We start from the raw sequence: 7,154 nt of genomic DNA, 5'->3' as shown, positions 1-7,154 counted from the left end.
TATAAGGTTTCTAATGGCAGTAGCACAGTTAGTTGTTCTCATAAAAAATGGCATGGTTTTAGGTCTATAAGGTTCTAATGGTTGTAGCAAGTTAGTTGTTCTTATAAAATAAAAATGGCATGGTTTTAAGCATGACTAATTTCCACACTTCTGAACTTGAAACTTGATACAAAATTCAAAACTGAGCCTTGATACAATATTCAAAACTGCTTTTCTCTTTGTTGCATTACCTTAGTCGCAATATCAACAACAGACCCTAATCAATAAATTTAACTCCGGGATAAACTAATTGGCCATCTTGGATACGTAGCATAGATACCATCAACATTACCATATTAAGCATATCCTTCAGTAGCACCATCAACAACATCATACCTTTGCTCAGTTCCAGGTACAATAGCACGTACAGAACCAACTACAGTAGCTGTAGAAGAGCTAGCACCACCAGAAGAAGCAACCAGAATATGGGCAGAGGTACTAATTGGATGATCCATTCGATTCTGATGCCTTCTCTTTTTAAGGCCGCATGATCCACCAACCTTGCCCCTTCACTTATTACCCTACCGACCGTTCGATGCCCTATACCACTTTATGATTCATGAAGCGCTTTGTGGGTACAACTACGACAGACCAGAGAGCATGCAATATCTTCTCTTGTTATGATGGGCTGAAACCTCAGATACTAGCATTCCCCCTGTTAACATTTTAAGTTACAAGTTTATACTGTGTAAAGAAGTAACATAATTGCATTCAAACATCAAAAGACAGACACTAAGGATAGGATAGGACACTATAATAAGCCTTTAATGGTGAGGACCATCGGTATTTGTTTCGTGTATTTTGTTTGCGCGACAAGAAGTGAATTGGAGTAAGTAGTCACAACCCACTGGAACCGCAGGTCAAAGCCCGATAAAAGGGAAAGGAATTGCGGGAACTTACCCACTCATTTGGTTCTCCTTACTTCACACCCACCCGATATGTCTTTAACACGATGCACCTGAAAGTAGCAGCAATATTGTACCAGACTTGCCTGCAAAAGCCCAAGCTCTCAGAGGCGGGCGTATACTCAGCAGACGCAGACCTTGTGAATTGTGACATCCCGTCGGATTTGGAAACAACTTGCAGGAGTCGATCTGTTGTCCATTGCAGGACAAAGCTGCTATTGTGCACCATTCAAGGAACAAGGAAAATGTCTGGCACCATTCAAAGGAACACCAACAACAACAAACCAAAACCAAATCGAAACACAACCCTCGAACATACTCTTCTTGTATTTTTCACAAGAGATAATGACCTTCGCAACTACAAAATAATTTATAAACCCCTTTAAAAAGAAAATTATGACAGTGAGAATGAAGACCTAAGCAGTCCTTGAAGCCCTCTGGCCAAAAAGTATCAAATACACAAAAGTGACAGGGTATGATTCCAAGGGATAAGACGATTCATAATATTTATCTATGTGCCTAATCTGTAATGCTTATCTCGCAGCAGTCATTTGTATATTTATCTATGTGCCTAATCTGTAATGCTTATCTCGCAGCAGTCATTTGTGTATTTATCAATGTGCCTAATCTGTAATGCTTATCTCGCAGCAGTCATTTGTGGTTCCGCAGAGCCGTATACCGCTTTGAAGATGCAGCAGTGTGGAAACCCTCAGCAAAGGCGATTTGATTCGGGCTCTGTTAGAACGTCTGAAAGGAAACTCGCTGAAAGGAATACCTGAAACATTTGCAAGTTTACTGTGATGGAACTTTGGGGATCCTTGTTTTCCCAGCTCCCGTTCCGTAGACACCCGTCGAACCGTCCAAACCACACCAACATGCACGGACCACTTGGCAACTTATTAATGATCGCGTTAAATGACTTAGTTTTTCTACACTGATCACCACAGCATCTAATACCTGCAAATTAGTTTGCTTGAGTGAAATATGAACTAACCAAATCGAATGTAATATATAGTTATGGTTTCTCCACCTCGAGAAGCCAAATAAGACATTGAAGTCTGTTGGAATATGGTTACACAAGAGAAAGCTATAATTAATACACAATGCGACTAAAAACTCTAACCTAAATTAATGTTAAACCAACTGTTCAGATTCCTATAGTCCCATGCAAGACGGCAGGGACTAATAAGGTAATTATATTAATATTGCGACTAAAAACTCTAACGTAAACTAATGTTAAACCAACTGTTCCGATTCCTATAGTCCTATGCAAGACGGCAGGGACTAATAAGGTAATTATATAAATATTTCAATTTCACATTTAAAGTAGAGATGAATAATACCTATTAATTAGAATGAATTCTTGAGGAAATTATAGTATTAGTTTTCAGTAAATCACTGTTTCAAACATATAAAATTTGTTAGGCGTTGTCATCAAACTTAAGTGGTGGTCACAGTATTAAAAATATGTTAGGACATGTATATCCGCTGGATAAGGCCTATGAATATTTGGTCCTTTACCTCCATCTTTGTATATGAGGAGGGGGAAGTTACTAAACACAGCGGCACATTGTCATGCTTTAAAAACTGGCTGACAGAAAGATCCAGGATGCCTTTGACAATTCATCTTCCCGGGTAGATTCAGGATCGTCTTTGAGAACTCCCTGTGTCCCTTTCATGGATCTTGGATGAAGAAAATATTTGCTTCAGCATGTCGTCCAGTAGAATTTCACACATTAACACAAGCGAAATCAAAAGTGGCCCACTGATCCGAGCTAGGGAGGCCAGTCTTCAAGTAGTCAGTAAACGAGGGGACATGTCGAGACGGTACCATTCAACTTCCTCTATATAAGATTCAAGGTCCGAGGCAACGAGTGTCAGATACTTTCAATGATTTACTCAGAATATGAACAATGTTTTCACCACAAAAACACACAAGAAAAAGAAATATGTTTTGCCTAGTTGTCTGTATACATAAACAACACATACGCTTTACCTGTCCTGTTAAAACTTGGTTTAGATACTCTGTTGTGAATGTCTTTGCCCCCGGGAAACGATACCTCTGAGTGTCTCCGAGAAATGAAATCTTTGAAGCTTGTAATAATGGCAACATGATGCTCTATAATAGGAACCAAACGCTAAACGATATAATAAGAAATAATTACTAATGTTTCTTCTTTGTATAGCGCCGCTGCTTTCCAGGTGAGGTGTCTACAAATTCTTCATCAGCTCCACAAATGATCGTTTGCCTCTCTGTAGTGTATACCACTTTCAACTATTGGAACGTTAAGACCAAAGAAACCTGTCACGCCAATAACCAGAAGCATGGGCAATGATGCACAGAGACAGATCTAGATACCCATCTGTCTTTGTGTATCATTTCTCATGCTAGTGGTTATAGCGTTACAGGTTTGTTTGGCCTTAACATTACAATAGATAAAAGTGGTTTAAACTTTATATAGAGCCAAGCGATTATTGGTGAAGCTGATCAACAATTTGTGGACGTCCCATCTGTACAAACAAGAGGCTTTAGCACTTGCCTACTATTGTCCAACTGCGAATATTACTATTTGTAAAGAAAATTCCAAACAGATGGAATCTTTGAATTCCTTGAACACATTGTGTCATTTTGTCTCCAACTTTGATTTCCTTGAACACATTGTGCCATTTTGTCTCTTATGTTTATGTAACGATTCATGTCGTCCAATAAAGATTAACCACCTGATGTAATGCTGGGTTACATGTCTGATGTATGGTCATTATCGTCCTCTGCCGTGGGTAATGTCAAAACTATCTTAATATAAACATTTCTGACTATTTCCAGGGAAATGTCAAAACTATCTTAATATAAACATATGTGACTATTTACAGGGAAGGCTCGATTCCGTATTTGCTGCGTAGTCATTATACTCTGTGTTCTTATAGTCAAAGCAGTTTCAATGTATAGGAGTAAAAATGGAATTATTCCTGTTACACCTCTGGGCTTTATTTAAAATATATAGTAGTTTTCTTATAACTAAGATTTTATTCTATTCATGATATTTTGACTATTTCTAGATAAGATGCCATTCTACGTCTGATATTCACGATATTGCAATCTTAACATTAATATGAATATTTACAAGCTACAAAAACACTATGCAGTTATTGACAAATGCATTTTGTATTGCAGATGTTTCAACAGAAACACTATTACACGCTCTCTACCTAGATGAGATATCCCCTCCGAGCACATGGCTGTCAGAAGGCGTTAATGGTTTCACTTGTTGGGCAAGCAGTATCCATCCAGTGATCACCCGGCAGCTTATGAGTTGTACGTATGGTAACATTGGCAACAGACTTTATTAACCGATTATTGTTGGTCAAACAGTATCCATCCAATGATCAACGGACAGCTTATAAGCTGTACGTATGGGAACATTGCCAGCAGACTTTATTAGACTATTATTGGGTGCATATTATTCGTCAGGTTGTTGTCGTGACGTCGAGCTTGACCATGTTCAATTTTAGTTTAATGCAACTTTTAGTATCTAAAACGGGGGTGTGCTGAACGTAAATTTTAGTAAAGTTAATAGATGATTTTTCTTTCATTTTATTGGATACATGAAATTCCATAAAATGGATATAAAGATATTTGTTGTACCCACATAAGTAGGTTTTAAAATTTTAAATTCAAAGAAATAATTTTTTTTTTTTTTAAATTGAATTCCATAATAAATTAATTATTTGCAGAAGTGGTTTATATTGGAATTAGGTTTGAGGAATTTGGATTTTTAAATAAATGAGTGGATAATGTTTATATTGGAATTAGGTTTGAGGAATTTGGATTTTTAAATAAATGAGTGGACAAGGTTTGATTTCAAGAGAAATTTTTTTTTTTAATGTATTTGAATAGGTTTTTAGTTTCAAATCAAAGAATAAAGATTTAATTTAAAAATCATTTACTTCACCTCCTCTTAAGCACATTGGAATCAAATAGCTTTATTTCCACACCGTTGGTCAATTTGAGCGCTTCAATTATAGATTGTTTGCCCATAAGCAATGCTGAGTTCGTCTCCAAGAGTCGTCGTGTAGTCGTAACCACTCGGTTGGTCTCCAAGCGCCATGTAGCCAATGTAGGCCATTGGACTGCATCGAACACGACTATATCTCCCCCCATTGAAAACAACTTGAGAGGAAGGATGGTTGAGATGATTAAACATCACTTCTCTCTTAATGGTATATTTTATTCTTATTATTTTCTCTACACCTTGCTTTTCTAAGAAGTCTAAGATTGTTTCATAAATTTATTCAACAACCTTAATCTATTTCTGCTTATCTCAAGTATAGTGTATAACCATCATTTCATTTTGTCATTTTCGAATGCAAATACTTACAGGTCATTTCAATTTCAGCTCTCTTTGGATCAAAAGTGAGCCATCATTTGTTGGAAGAGCTCAAGAGAGGAGAAAAATAAAACTTGCTTGTTATAGAATTCCATATTTAGAAAACCCTTTCTTGACATGAAATTGAGTTACAAGTACGTGTGGCTCTAGCTTCTCTGACCTGTGAACATGATAACATTAATGCAATTGGTCTAGTTAATGTTCCACCTATATTTCGTTATTCAATTTTGAATATTTTTTTTGTTTATAATTAATAAAATGTTCAACTAATCTCTTTAGTCATTTTTTAATGCCCCCTCCCACATTTACCGACTTTCACCGGCCTGCCAGGGTAAACATGAAACAAAGAGTTACTATGACATGACCCGACCTCCAAGCTCCAATTAAGGAAGTGGGGCCTACCAACTAACCAAAAAATGACAACTCATAACATCCCTCAGAGCTACAAGACACTTAGAGGCCAAACGACCATCCTAAGTGACCAAACCCTAAGCTGAGGCTCTTTTCACTAACCTAGACCCCCAACCACATGTATGACAAGGCCTAGGTGCGGTTTTAGGCCTCCAATCACATGCACAACATTGCATCCATGTGGTTGTGACCCAACTTTCCCAGTTCAGAGGGTGAGGTCTCGAGATCTGAGCCACAATTCCAGGGCAACCCCCAGATCATTGCCCAAAATTGCATGAGTCTTTCCAGAATCATAAATGATATAATGAGAAGACTAAACATACAAACTTGAGTAAAAAAACTTGACCTAGACAGACTAGAACATCCTAGGCATTTCATCAAACACATGGTAAATAGGTAAGCTACAAGTCATAAATGCATATATGAGTGTAAATATTTGTTCTTTAGTTGTGAATCACCAAGAAGGTCTAATACCCTCTTAATTAGATGCAAAAACACTTATTAGCCCATGCATTCATCAACCATTCAAGAACTAATCAAAACATAACAAGAGCCATAGCTAGATCATGTTATATATAATCATGCTTATAAACAACATATAATCAAAATATTAACCATGAAAGAATATCCAACAAAGCCACATAATAACAAGTATAAATGCTAATAGAGTACAATAAAAAAGTAGTTCTTATTAACGTATGCGAAATCCAACCAAGTCAGGGACTTCCATGTACCACCCAACCATAGATTGAGTTGAACCAAATCTTTCTTTAATCCAATCACCCCCATGCCATATTAAAAAAATCAATGTGGGATCTGATAGGATAAACCAAGACATAAACCATCAAGGGAATCTAGAGATTAAACCACCTCCACCCTCAAACTACCGCAATCTCGCCAAAGCTGGTCAAGAGATCACAAAACCAAAACAAGCTTGGATGCCTCAGAGTTCCGTCAGCATGCCTTGAGAATTTTTTTTGTCTCCACCCACCTGCCAAGAGATTGTCAAAGAAAACCATCTCTACCCCCAAACCTTGGGAATTTTCCTCAGACTACCTCACCTGGTTCCAAAATCATTCGCCAATCCAAACCTCAGTTATCTACGAAATGGAAAGGTAAGGCTGAAACCACTGTCAAACTTGGTAAAACCCATGCCAATAAAAACAACTAAGACAAATAAACAAATGAATGTACCATGCATTCACACCTCATGTAGGAAATCACACATGCAACCTGTTACGTGCAAAATCCTCGTGCTAAAGTTGTTGAACCAATATTCTCCTTGCTTCCTTTGTTTTTTCTTGCTTATCCACTTCCTTCCCTTTCTCTCCTTGCTTGTCCTTTGCCTTCCTTTTCTTTCCTTGATTTCTCCTCTTGGTTCTCTTCTCTCTCTCTCTCTCAAACTAATTCCAAA

At 37.4% G+C, this 7,154-nt stretch overlaps 1 long non-coding RNA gene across 1 annotated transcript; it reads right to left on the bottom strand.

The window, feature by feature from the left end:
- Positions 1-851: 851 nt before the first annotated feature.
- Positions 852-3,409, bottom strand: LOC149264938 (uncharacterized). Its single transcript, XR_016250412.1, has 3 exons — positions 2,941-3,409; positions 2,170-2,788; positions 852-2,067 (listed from the first exon to the last, which is right to left on the bottom strand). It is a non-coding gene; the product is annotated as an uncharacterized LOC149264938 (long non-coding RNA).
- Between the last annotated feature and the right edge of the window lie 3,745 nt (positions 3,410-7,154).

This window comes from Pinus tabuliformis, chromosome 6 (assembly GCF_031772625.1).
Source record: "Pinus tabuliformis cultivar Carrire ecotype Pingquan chromosome 6, CPIR1, whole genome shotgun sequence".
Taxonomy (NCBI): Eukaryota; Viridiplantae; Streptophyta; class Pinopsida; order Pinales; family Pinaceae; genus Pinus; species Pinus tabuliformis.
The sequence above is the reverse complement of the archived record's forward strand: the minus strand, read 5'-3'. Positions and strand labels throughout refer to the sequence as shown.